The sequence below is a fragment of the Crocodylus siamensis genome, chromosome 2, assembly GCF_052110815.1.
Source record: "Crocodylus siamensis isolate JL-2025a chromosome 2, ASM5211081v1, whole genome shotgun sequence".
In the NCBI taxonomy this organism is placed as follows: Eukaryota; Metazoa; Chordata; order Crocodylia; family Crocodylidae; genus Crocodylus; species Crocodylus siamensis.
The window spans coordinates 280070810-280083836 of record NC_143396.1 but is presented as its reverse complement, the minus strand read 5'-3'; the positions used below and the strand labels follow the sequence as shown (position 1 = coordinate 280083836).

Sequence of the window (13027 nt, the reverse complement as noted above, 5' to 3'; positions counted from 1 at the left end):
AGGTCTTCACCAGAACTACTGATGCAGTTGCATGATGCTAAGACGGGCAGAACTTGGGAGGCACCATGCACCCTGACCTCAAGTCATGTCACTGCAAAATTCCTAAAGACTTCAGTGGAATTAAAAGGTATCCCACTCACCGGCCCGGCCTGCACCTCCTCCCCTAGTGAGGTGGGGCAATAGGGGTAGATCAAGCTTGACAAAGGGCCACTGGCTATTGTGCCCAGCAGGATTGGGTACAAAGAGTCTTCTGTAGGCTCAGGACTGCAGGAACAGCTACAAAGTGGATCCATGACCTAACTCCATTATTACTTCATTCTCAATCCAGCTATTTGGCTTGTCTCAGGGGAGTTGAGCCAATAATGTTTTTAAAACAATTGATGAAAGAAAGGCGAACACAGGAGAACAATGTATTTCTAAAACCAGCTAAAAAAAGGAAGACAGCCACTTCAGGCCTGATCCAAACCCAACTGGAGTCTGATGGAAGGTCTAGAGTCAATGGACTTGAGATCAGATCCATAATCAGTAGTTTTCATTTCCATCAGCGTGTGCCCATGTTGGGCGTTTTGATGTATTGTAAGCAACAACACGTAAGTTTGCAATGATGCTTGCACAAAATCCCTGTTCTTGATTTGTTGAATCTGTTTTGTGGTTGCATTTTTTAATCAGGAGCACGTGGCTCTTGAAACTCTCCAGGTGAAGAATACAGGACAAAGAGGAAATCAGGAACTTACCTGCTGGACCAGTGTCTCAGTGCTTTCAGGTACTGAGCTCCCTTATCTACCTCCTAAACATTTCTAGGGCCTTTATCAAAGTGGTTTTTTTGGCATTGTGCAAATACTCAGTCTCCTGTACTGGCTGTGATAAGCTACAAATAGTGTCCTAAGAAACCATTTTCAGGCACTTCGTTGCAGAAATCAGGGACTTGGTTGTGTAAAGGTTCATGTGAAAATGGGTCGGGAACATGCTACCAAATAACTTTTTTAGGGGTAGTTAATTCCCATTATTTGCACCTCTACATTTTAAGGAGGCCTTAAATGCTGGAGCCTGCAAATAAGAGAGGAGCAGTGGAAAAAACCCTGGTCAGGCCCAGTTCCCTCTCCCATCTGCTTTCTGCCCCTGTGTGACACAGGAGACTGGGCAAGATGGACTCATGGTCTGACCCAGTAAATGGCAGTTCTTCTGTTCTTGTAAGAGACACTTGGGTAGAAGAGGCAGGTTTCATGTGATTTCCCCACCCTCCCCTCCTTTTGGTCCAGATCTACTCAGCAAGAAATACCAGAACTTGAGCAGACCTTTTCACAAACACAGTTTCAATGGCAGGTTTGTATTAACCACGAAGCAAGGTGAGTTGTGTGGTTTTTCTGTTGCTTTAGGATCGCTTGGCACAGTGCTGGTTTTCTGATCACACGTTCCTTGTAGCCACCTCCCATGCGAATGTCTTGTTAAAGTCTTGTTAAATGTCTTGTTTGCTTGCCAGCTGCCCCCCACCCCACTTTATATCATTTTGAAGTGGAACTCAGTACTTTTGACTAACGTTGGGATCCAAGGACTGGAAGGGACGACATGAAGGAAATAAATACAAATGGGAGCTAACTGTTAGTGCAGCCTCCTGGGACTAACCTCACATAGCTTTGCTCCATCCAGTAGTTTCAGGCAATGCTGAGCCCGTTCCAAAAGGAGCAACTGGCTCCATCTGGCAGAGGGCGCCTGAGTCACTGTCGATGACTTGCAGGTGGGATGGACCATCTGCCATCTTCCAAACTTCCCCCTGAACCTCCGGCAGGTGCACAAGCCTTGCGCTCGGCTGCCGTTTGAAACCAGTTGTTTTTACCTCCCTCAGTTGCTTTGAGCACAGAGTAGCTGCTGTGCTGATTCTCCATGGGAAAAGATGAGCTCCAACTGGCCGTCCGCATCCAAATATGCAGCTGTTCCACCTGCTTGTGTGAGCAGAGGGAAAAGTTTCGAGGGCTAAAATTACTAATAGAATTTCTGATGAACTTGGCAAGCGGACGCGGTGTTGAATAAAACATACTACAGATCCCTACCCCCACCAAAGAGATCATTCTGGTTCCTTTGTTAGAACTGGGGGGGAGGGTGTGGATGTGGTATTTAATTAACACTGTTGCATGTGCATTAATCTAATCTGAAAAAAAAAAAAAAGGGACAAGTCACAATCAGGCCCTTGGAAGTGCTGGAAACAATTTAAGAAATGTTCTTCTGATGAATGGCAGTCGCTGCGCAAACATCTCTATGGGACTTCTGAAAGGGGCCCTCGCCTCCCCGTCCCACCTGACCCCAGAAGAATGCACTCACATGCTGATAACCAGAAGGTTTGCTGCTTTAATAACATCCTCATACATTTGTCATGGGCTGCTTCACTGAAGTTCAGTATCCAGGGATTTAGGACATTCTTCTTGGCTTTCCCCATTTTATTAACGAGAGCCATTGAATGGGTTAAATGGATGCTGCTTCCAGGTACAATATAACAGGACATTCCCCATTTTATTAACGAGAAGCCACTGAATGGGTTAAATGGCTAACAGGACATGTACAACATAACAGGAAACACAGGACATTGCTTCCATGTACAATATAAAAGTGACTTTTTCAAAAGCACTTAAGGACTTTGCTAGAGTGTTAGCTTGAGGTGTAACTTGTGTTTTGTGTCTAACCTAATCCACGCAAACAAAAAAATCTCTCCCTTAACCGGTGCTTTAAAGCTTGAATGAGGTGGCGTTTTTCAGGGTGGATGTCGTGCGTAGGCAAGCACGCTGACGTTATCCAAGAACCGGGTACCCTTGGTCTACTCATCCACAATTTCTGTCATACAAGGGATTCCCCAGTTAGCCACCTACCCTAGGAAGTGCCGTTGTTGGTATGTTCCACTGATTGACTACACTGCCCAGGGAAACGATACAACTTCCTTCACGGGAGGTTTTCAAGAAACGGCTGGAAGTGTTTGACGGGGCTGGTTTCAGATTAGCATTCCTACACTCAGGCACGCGGCTGGACAAGACGACCTTTGAGGTCCCATCCTACCCTGCGATTATATGACATCCGAGGGCTGTTGGCTCTCGTGGCATGTCTACATTGCTATTTAGGCCAAGCCCGGTGACCATTTACATTTCAAACCCCTTAGTTCAACCCCCCCAGCAACAGCACAACCCACTTTCAGTGCATGAAGACCTGAAGGAGATCTTCCCCTTGGTCCTCTCCCCGCCGCACTGTGTTCACAACTCACCCAAACGCTGCCAGTTATAAGGAGAGGAAGTCTGCTACCAGTCTGCCCCCCCTTCCCGCACAGACACAGAAAGAGAGGAAAGTAGCGGGTGTGATTCCTAGAAGGGCGCTGTTCTAATTTCCTGTTCTCTTCTAGGAATCCTTCTGTCACTGCTGCTTTCTCCTATGTGTCTTGCATGCCTTTTTATAGCCCTTTACCCGCAACCACCTCAGTGTGTTAGGAAATGACTGAGGGAACCAGTTTCCCCCACAGGTGACAGTGCATGTGTGTGCATGCAAGCCTGTGCCTCCGTGAGGACCTTGCTGAGCTCACATTGCAAATCAGGCACTTCACAACTCCAGGTGCCATTACATGCCTTGGCCCAGGGCATGCAACAGATTGCTTTGAGAGCAGACTCTCGACACACGATGGTGTAACCCACAGGAAAACCACCCTGGTGCTGGGTGTCTACAGAGCTGACTGCCCTGAACACTTTTAATCTCTGGTAATTTCCGTTCCTCAAGGCTATTAGCAGCCTGCTGTGTAGCCTAAGTTGGAGACCAAAACGGTACAGAGCCGGCCCAGGACTCAATGGAGCAGAAGAGCATAATACTTATCTTTTCATCCCCATCCTTTGGCTTGCTCGGGGTTGTCCTCGGTCCAAGCTGGCAAAGTGATCTATCCTGTGCTTTTCTCTTCCTCACTTAATTCTCTTTCTCTCCATTTCCTTTTATTGGGCAATTCATTTCCTGTACAAGGCACCCCTTGTTTCCCAGGTGAGTACAATGCAAATCATAACAACGCATCAAAATAATAGGCAGCATCTTCTGCTGAACAAGTCATTGGTTGAGATATTGATTGGAGCAGAGAGACGGTTTAACACAGAACAGACACTATGTGGGGAACAGTCATTTTCCTGTGGCAAGCAATATGCCACAGCTACTAATGTAGACCTGCGTGTAGCAAAATGAATGTACAGACAGCAGTTTATGATAAAAGTCTTGCCTTCTAGTGATGTGTCACTGATCCTAGCCTAGGCCTTTATCTGATAATCAAGTCTGATTAACATTGCTTGTTAATTCAAATCGCTAGGTTGATCACAGCTGACTTGGCCAGTGTTGACTTCAACTTGGCCAGACTATTTTGGAGTAAGATGCCATCTTCTAGTGTAAACCTTCTTACGGAGGATAAAGAAACTGAGACCTCTCAACTCTTTCTTGTTACCTTTTGGGACCTTCTAGTAGTCCTTGAAGAGTACTCCGTGGGTCATGGTTTGCTGCTGCACTATGGACTGCAGAGTAAAGGTGCAGACCGATCGCTATAGACATTGCTTTGATGTGAAACAATATGTCAGGTGTAGAAAGGTGGAAGCAAACTGTGCAATCTGGTTCTGGAACACAGTGATAATTTGGGGCAAAAAAATGAAGGCCCAGAAGTCAGTAGTTTTCATCACAATGCCACACAACTTCCTGCAAGCCTATGATCGTAACAGAACGAAACAAGCATCGTTGTTGTACCATCCATCTCCTTGCTGCAGCAATGGCTGTAGGTGGGTCCACTTACATACGTGATGTTATAGATAATCCCTTCCTGTTTTCATCTTTCTCATTTTAGGGGTATTCACAAGTGCCCTGTTCCTGATCTGATTCTGGTGTAAATCAGAAGTAATTCCATTGAGGTAACCTGATCTACAGCAGTGTCAAATAGTGGTGAGTGAGCCCAGGGCCTCTGTGTAAGCTAGGCTGGTTTCAGGTACCCAAGTTGCTCAAGAATAATTTCCGTGGCTCGAGAGACTAAATACTGGTCTCCTTTTCAAAGGATTTTGGTTTCACCCTTGTTCTCTAAAAATGGAGGCACAGTACTTTGTACCCCACAGTTCACTTCCTTTATGCTTTCTCCCCTTGAAAGTTATTTTCTGGCTAGGGAACTCTTAGGAGAAAAAGCACATAAGCCTGAAGGGGCCTTCTGGGCCTTTGAGTCCCCTACGTTCACAGGCAATCGGTAACCAAAGGAAGCCCCACCATGTTCACTTTGAACCCTGAATGCCAACTGGTGACCACCAAAGTCTTGAGGCCTAGGATTACTAGATGTCTCCATTACAGAGCTGCCTTTACACCCTAACCTGGAAATTGCAGTGACATGAGTCCACATCACATCCCTTCCACTTTTCCAGCTCAAAAAGAGATGCCAATTCCTTTCCCCAAACACTTTGCTTGAAAGATTCCCTCCCTGTCCCCACTCCCCTTCTCCTCCAATAGTTAAACATCTTCTTTTCTATAATTTCCAATCTAAATCTATCAGTAGCTAGCTTGCAGCCATTTAATCTTGTGTCAGTGCTGCTTTTTATCCCATATAGGGGAGAGCTCTTCCTCTCCCCTAATATTCCCCAGGTCTGTATATGTGAGGAATTGATCATCTTTCCTCTGTAACAGGGCACTCAGTCACTTGAAGAGAAAACAGTCTGCCCTGTTGAGGAAGCCCAGCCGCAGGTCATTTGGAGAATGAGGGAGTATCCCACCGGGTGTTTAAAACCCCAGAGGAGAGAGCAGGAGAGGAAGCAAGCTGAGGGCTGAATTGCTTGCTGCACAGATGGGCCAGGCTGCCGTGCTGGGTCCTGAGCCAAAGGGGCTCCCCTCCATGTCCAGGACTGGACAGCAGGATTTTATGCTGCTCATTTTGGTTTAAAAGACTGTGGGTTATTTGGGAAGACTGGCTGAGGAGCCCCCCCAGGAAAAGCCAGCAGGCTGGGCAACCCACTCACGCCCTTTCTGTTATGTTAAGCCAAGAACAAAACTGGAGAAAAACCATTTTTCCTCCATTTTTTTCAGCATCCTTATTACAGAAGCTGTAATATATGAATGAGATTAAATGCACTGCCTGATTACATGCCTAGTTACATAGATTGGACCACATTTTTCTGGTCCATAAACAGGAGAGAAAAGGCCAAACTCATCTGTCAATTTTAACACTGTATGACACAAGGCTGACTTTTATTTGTTGACATTGTTTGTTGTAAAATATATTGCACTTAAAGATGTCACCCCTGCAAAGGTATACAGATGTGCTCAACCCCCAGCCCACGGGCCAGATCCAGCCTGTGGAAGCGTGGCATCCGGTCTGCAGGCTCCCCTTGCCGTGGGAAAGTTGGTGGCAGGGAAGCAGTGACAATTAACTGCAACCCCCCACCAAATTCCCAAGCCCCACATGGCCAGCTTGGGCCATGCCATGCTCCCTCCTCCTGCGTGGCCAGATTGAGGGTCAGGCCCTGCCCCGTTCCCTACACACCACTGGATCAGGGATGACCCATGCACTTTTCCCCTGCGTGGCTGGATTGGGGCTGGGCTTCTTCCCACCATGCCTGCCTGATCAGGCCCATTGGCTGGATCTGGCCCATAGATGGATTGAGCCCCACTCATCCTGCTCATGAAGCCAGAAGTTTGAGCTCCACTCTTTTGTAAGATCTTCATGCCTTCAGTTTTGCTTCCAATTGCATATTTAGATCATTTATGCAAAAGAAGGATTTTTAAAAATATGTTTTTTTGAAACAAACCAGTGTAAAAGCTGCAAGCTGTAGCAAGAAACTGTGAGGTTTTTTTGGAAATGGAGAGTTTAACCAGCAGGGTTGTATTGCACACTCGGAAGTACTCAGCACTGGCTAAGTCAGAGTGAGCTGTGCGGGGAGCTCAGTGCTTCTAAAATCCAGGCCCATTAAGCTTCACATGTCATGCTCTCTCATGTCTCTTGTAATAGGTTTAGCGGCTACTTCATTTTCCACCCACAAACATTTGGAGCAGGGCAAGCTGCAGACATGTGCAAAATGTTTTTTACAAGAATGCAGTACAGCTCAACACTTTCTGTGCTCTTCACAACTTCTCTCATTTTATTAGTAGAGAAGCATGGCTTTTGTCCTGTAACGTGACCCTGAATTACAGGAATTATGTAGTAGAATGGATGGAAGCCATCTGGGCAGGTTAAGCACAAAATATTTCTTCCCCTTTACCCTGTTTTTGAACCAACTGTATTATTCTAGGGCACACAAGTATAACAACCCTCTTATGCAACATGGAGGTATTAAGATCCATGGCAGCAGCATCTGATATGGCACAGCAAAAAGGTATTCAATATCATAAACTATACAGGATTTATCAAATCAGGCGGCCATCTGTGTGCAGGTTACAAAGATTAGTTCTTGTAAGTTTCCTGTCATTTGTAATTATTACATATAGATAAAATTAGCATTTAAAACTGGCCTTGAAGCACCAGGGCATGGGAAATTCTAGGCCAGATAGAAGGCAGGAAGCTTTTTGATCCCTTTCTTTGAACCAGGAATTGTATTCCACAGTGGGTTTTGTGTTTCATTCTGACTTGCATCTTGCTTGCAGAATTAGACAGCATGTCTCCTTTATTTTGAATTTATCAGGAGATCCACATAGCCAGAGCTCAAATGATCTGAGTTCATAATCATTTAAAATTCACATTCGAAGAAATGCAGCAGTCATGAAAATATCAAGCAATTTATCTATGCAAGGAGCCTGCATTAATATTCTGATTTGGCTCTGAAAGTGTTAAATGCATTATTCAGCACTGGAAGAATATGCCACAAATGCCCCCTGTAAAACCAGTCCGGGTTCTAGTACGCTGAAAGCTGCTTATCTGTTTCTTTAGGCTAAGAAGACTCAAATACCTTTTAATTATTAAAGGATCTGAATTATGTCGCAGTCTACATTTGCAATAAGTCAATGGAGACACAGCCTTTCTCTTCCCTAACACCTCTAAACAAAATACTGTCCTCTAAGTAACAGATCTGCTTTTCAGGGGGGAAAAAAACATTACTAGGGGAGACCTCTATGTATTGATGCAACTGAAATGAACTCCAGGTAATTTAAAAGGACACCCAGTACATACTTGGACTGTCCCAGTCACGCAGGAAAATGGACTCTAAAGAAGAGAAGCAGTAAAGAAAGTTAGCGGAAAGAGAACAGCACTAAGCAGTAGGCGACTGAGTCTACTTGATTTACTGGCAGCAGCATACCACAAATCTGCCCTTTACGCAGGACTGAAATATGGCCATGCAGATGAGATGCCATAATGGCAAGGCGCTGTGCTATAGGTAAGCCAAACACTAGCACAGGGCACTGTACCAAACGACATGCTAAATGCCTTGTCTTTCTCAATGGAGTTTACTTGGCTGGGGAAGGAGTTTGCCCAGTTTCCTGGTCTGGCACATTTCCAAAAGTCAGACTGCAGAGTGTCTGCCTGTGACAGTTACAGTTATCAGACGAGGGGAACCCACACGGGGTGCCTTTGTGATCAATAAGGCCTATAACCTTGCCCAAATAAGGCAATGTAGAGGTATTGACCTTGCTGTGTTAACCATCACTGAAGTCAAGAGGAATATGCATTGGCTGCAGAAATGTAATCGTTGTTAATATCCCTTCCAGCGCTCGAGCTCAGCCGGTGGAAATCAGCATAATTCTATTATCGTGGGTAAAGCAACAGTGACGTCTGCCAGCCAAGGGTTTGGCCTTTGCAATTTGTCTTAGCACAGTAAGCTTGGCCTTTAATGTAAAGATAGGGTTTTCAGTTCGTGAGGAAGTCTGCGTACTTGTACCTGGTGGGCCCAGCAGTGAGTTAGCTGATATGGCACTGAAAAATGTTAAAAAGTAAAGCCTCCTCCCCCCCGCCCACCTTTTGGAGACGGAGATTTTAAACCAACACAGCTAAATCTGCTTACTTAGTACAACCTAATACACTAATGTAATCCTGAGAGATCTCGGCATCAAAGGCAATCATTTCACTTACAAGCTGTTAAAGCTTTGAAAATGGAGCTTTTTTTCTGTAGCGTACCGGCCCCTGGACACAAGCCAAGGTCTAGAGGTTAAAGGACGATAGGCGAATACAACAGACCTACAAGACAACTGGATGTGTTTTCTAGTTGCAGATTTATGTGTCTGCCCTGGCATGTGTTTTTTGTCATGTAAGCCAGGTAAGTGCTGCATTTGACACTTTAAATCAAAGAACAAAGTGGCAAAATGGTAGAGGAGGCCCAATTGAATTGAATCAGTTTGTTTATCCTGCAAATCAACATCTGCTACAACCCATTTCTTTTTAACTCTGAAGCTGTCATGATGGGATATTTTGCTTTCTGCACAGTATAGATTCTCTCTCCAAAAATGAAAGCTTTAATTTCGTTCCCACTGACATTCATGGGAGTTGAGCCATTCAACTCAAAAGGATCAGGATTAAACCCAAATTCTGTGTAAAGGGGTTTGGAGGAATTTAAGATGGCTTTTTCCTGAAGGGAACTTATTTACATGGTACCTAGCAAACTGAACGCTTGAACTCCAGCCTGAATCTTTACTTGCTTTAACATTGTGACGCAAATGAACAAAACACTAAAGCCCAACCAGTGTTAGAGGAAGTTTTCTCTCAACTTTAGCCCCTGCACTCCAAGGGGAAGTGTGGGCTGATTTAGCCCTTTGCATAACATAGAGAAGCCCCCACTATGTTACATCCCTCAAAGAGAGAAGGTCTTCTGTGATTGTCTGTTGCGGAGGTTTTTACCTTCCTTTTGAAGTAGCTCACATTAGACAGCATGTAAATGGTGTACTAGATGGGTCTCTGGGCTAATCTGCTAGGTCCTGGCCCAGGTACCTGTGTGGAAGTCTCAGAGTCGGAAGGAAAAGGATGGAAGTTGGTTCCTACTAAGCAAGAGGGCATAATGCCAACTCTGGCGGGCTTCGTTTGCATAAATTATCATTTCACCCCAGCATTATCCTGTACAGAGCACTTTGCGATTAGCTTGCTTGGACTTTGTGTTGTGTTTATGGACATGACATGACTGGGAGTGTCCACATGGAGGGGAGAAATTGTGGAAGGTATAAGATGGGGTTAATGACTCTGCTGACAGGCAGTGGATTAGCATTGGGTAGTGAACGCAAGTATAGCAAAGAGGCAAGAAAAACTGTGTAGAGTCTGGTCCTTTCTAGCAGGGTTGTTCGATCCAGGCTTTGAGCCCTGCAAAGAGCTGGTTCTGCAGGACTGGGCTTTGCAACTGGGCAGTGAACTTTGTAGGACTGCACTTAGCCAGGGCAGAGCTGATTTCACAGGACAAGGAGAAGCAACAATCAAGTTGCTGGAGCTCCTTTTGTGGGACTAGACAGGACAGTCGTTCATCAGACTAGAGCACAGGGGCACAGGCCTCCTGGCACCCATTTGCCCATGCCAGTAAGCATTTGGGTTTGTGAGATGAGGTTATGGGTAGGTGCGATGGGTAGGGGTGGATGGGACGATCAAGTTGGGGCTGGTTGGGCAGGGGTTGGACTAAGTGACCTCCTGAAGTCCCTTCCAGCCCTAATTTTCTATGATATGAAAAACTCTGGTCCTGAGCAAGCCAGACAATTAATAACTGGGGCTGCAGAGTCATAGCCCAGATACACTGACATATTGTTGATACGGTGATGTGCTCTTGCATGAAAGGGGCCCCTGAGTTTACACTCCCCAGAACTTCCTGAGCGGGGCAGAAATGCTTGTGAAGGTGACCAGGTGAGCTAGACTGCTAGGATAGAAACAGGCATCCCCTGACGTCACATTTGTGCTGCTGTAATAATTTTATGGTGGCACAAATGCCAAGCAAATAGATGCCCCCACACTTTGTTGCACCACATCAGTGACCTGACAAAAGGTATTAATAAACTGCGCCGCATTATTGTAGCCAACATCTATTTCCTATGTGGTGGTAGAGTGTGGGCAGCCCAGAGCTGGCTCCTCCCACCACCCCAGGCAGGATCAGGCCCCTCATGCCCCAGAGCACCAGCCTGGCTTTCTCAGTTTACACATATGCCCGGGGCACATCCCTGTAAGCAGGCAACGTCAGGATTCCCCACTTACGGAAATTCACCCTGGGATCTCCAGGGGCACATCTCTGGAAGTAGGGAAAACCTACGCCGTCTCAGCATGGAGACGTGGGATCTGGGGAATCCCATGCACCCCTTGCTTGCAGGCAGGGACCCATGCCTCATAAGAAGACACTGGTCAGCATGGGCCCTGGCAGGAGGTGAGGAGGGGCAGTTGCAGGCGGGGAAAGCCCACATGACTCCCAGCGTAGAGACATGGGACCCGGGGAATCCCTGGCGCTCCATGCTGGGACCAGTGCTGACCCAGGCCTCTGTGTCAGTGGGGGACTCAGCACAGGTCCCAGCACAAAGGCACCGGGCCCCAGGAACTCCCCAGCTCCCCACTGCCCTGTGCCTGTTTGCTGGGACCCATGCAGACCTATGCTTCAGGCAGGGCAAAAATCAGTGCAGGGCCCTGCATGGAGGCGCAGGCTGCCATGTCCTGCCAGCTCGTCCCCTTCAGTTTGGTGACATCTGTTTGCCCCTTAGTTCCATGCACCTGGGAGCAGCTTGGGTTTCAGGTAAGAGCCCAAGCCAAACACTGACTTGAAAAGCGCCCCCTGGACAGCACTCAACTTGGTCCATTACTATCCCTATGATGCTGCAATTCCAGTGGCCCCCCCTGCAACCCTTTGCCCTTGCAGGGACTACACAGGGGCGAGGAACTGGCTGGCCCTTACTGAACGGGAGCAAACCAGCAGCCTTCTAAGGCAAATCTGGTCTGCAGTTAGAGGTATGACTGCAACTCACCTGGCCTGCTCAGGCTAAGGTTAAACTAGCCCATTTAGGTGCCATTTACAATGTAACCATGGCAACATTGAGCTCAGAGTAGTCCACAAAACCTCCAACACCATGTCTGTCCTGGCGTCTGTGTTGCTGCGGCTACATTGTTGTGACACCCAAACCAGCTACTTCAAAGCTAGCACAGGTAGGATGGTATGCACTGCTGTCACGTCCCAGGCTGGAGCGCAGACATACCCTTAATTGCCTTTTCTGGGTCACTGGCATAAATAGCAGTAAAATAATATTTTTGTTGCTGCTTCGAACAAATGCAAAATAATTATCCACACTTTTCTTCTCCCATTTTTGCTCAAGATTTTGTTTTGACAGATGTTTTCCAGCCAGCTCTTGTCCTTCAGGGAATGTCGGTTCTCATCACAAAAACCGTCACGCAATTCTGCGTCCTCTGGGAGGAGCGAGATGTGAGGCAAGACGGGCGTACGCTAGGACTGGCCGCTCCCACTGCTCAGGCCTGCAACGACGGCTGTGGAAAGGTGGGATCTCACAGCTGGCTGGCCTAAGAGAGCAACAGCAACAACCACCACCGCATTTCAGATCAGCCCAAAAGAAAGTTTTTTAGGAAAGTAGCCTCCCCTTGAAAATTCAGGTTTTATCTGAAATAAAACAATTTGTTTCTGTTTTGGGTTACTGAACCCTTATTTTTTTACCTTAAAATTAGAGCAATGTCTAAAGAAAAAGGTGAAACATTTCATTGTAAGCAGGATCATCTTAAACATTGGACCTCTCTGGATTTCTTTCCATTGTTTTAGATTAGGGATGTCAAAGATGCAGCCCACAAGCTGGATCCAGCCTGCATAGCCCTATCATCCAGCCGGTGGTGCTGCCCGTGGGTCTTGGAGCAGACCCACAAGCCGCATGTGGTACGCCCAGGACTAGGCCGCATGCTGTATGCAGCGTGCTCTATCCCCAGCCCCGCACTCTGGACCCAATGCATGGGGCCAGTCTGCCAGCCCAGTCGGGCCCGCAGACAGGCCCTGTGCAGCTCATCCAGCCCACAGGACCTGATGAGTTTATTGCCCCTGTTTTAGATTAAACTCTTCGTTAAATTAAACTCATTTTTGTGAATAGTTTCTGGCCTCCCAAAGTTGCATTTTTCAATTCATAGATT

General features: G+C 46.7%; 1 long non-coding RNA gene across 2 annotated transcripts in view; it reads left to right on the top strand.

Annotated features, from left to right (window-relative positions):
* LOC149872277 (uncharacterized) overlaps nt 1–13027 on the top strand; it is a 39270-nt gene continuing 26243 nt past the window's right edge. The window contains exons 1-4 of one of the 2 annotated variants that reach the window (XR_016440379.1): nt 1–127; nt 670–763; nt 1260–1323; nt 12214–12392. This is a non-coding gene — a long non-coding RNA (uncharacterized LOC149872277). Of the gene's footprint in view, nt 128–669; nt 764–1259; nt 12393–13027 lie in introns of both variants that reach the window. The other variant, XR_016440378.1, reaches the window with a different exon arrangement.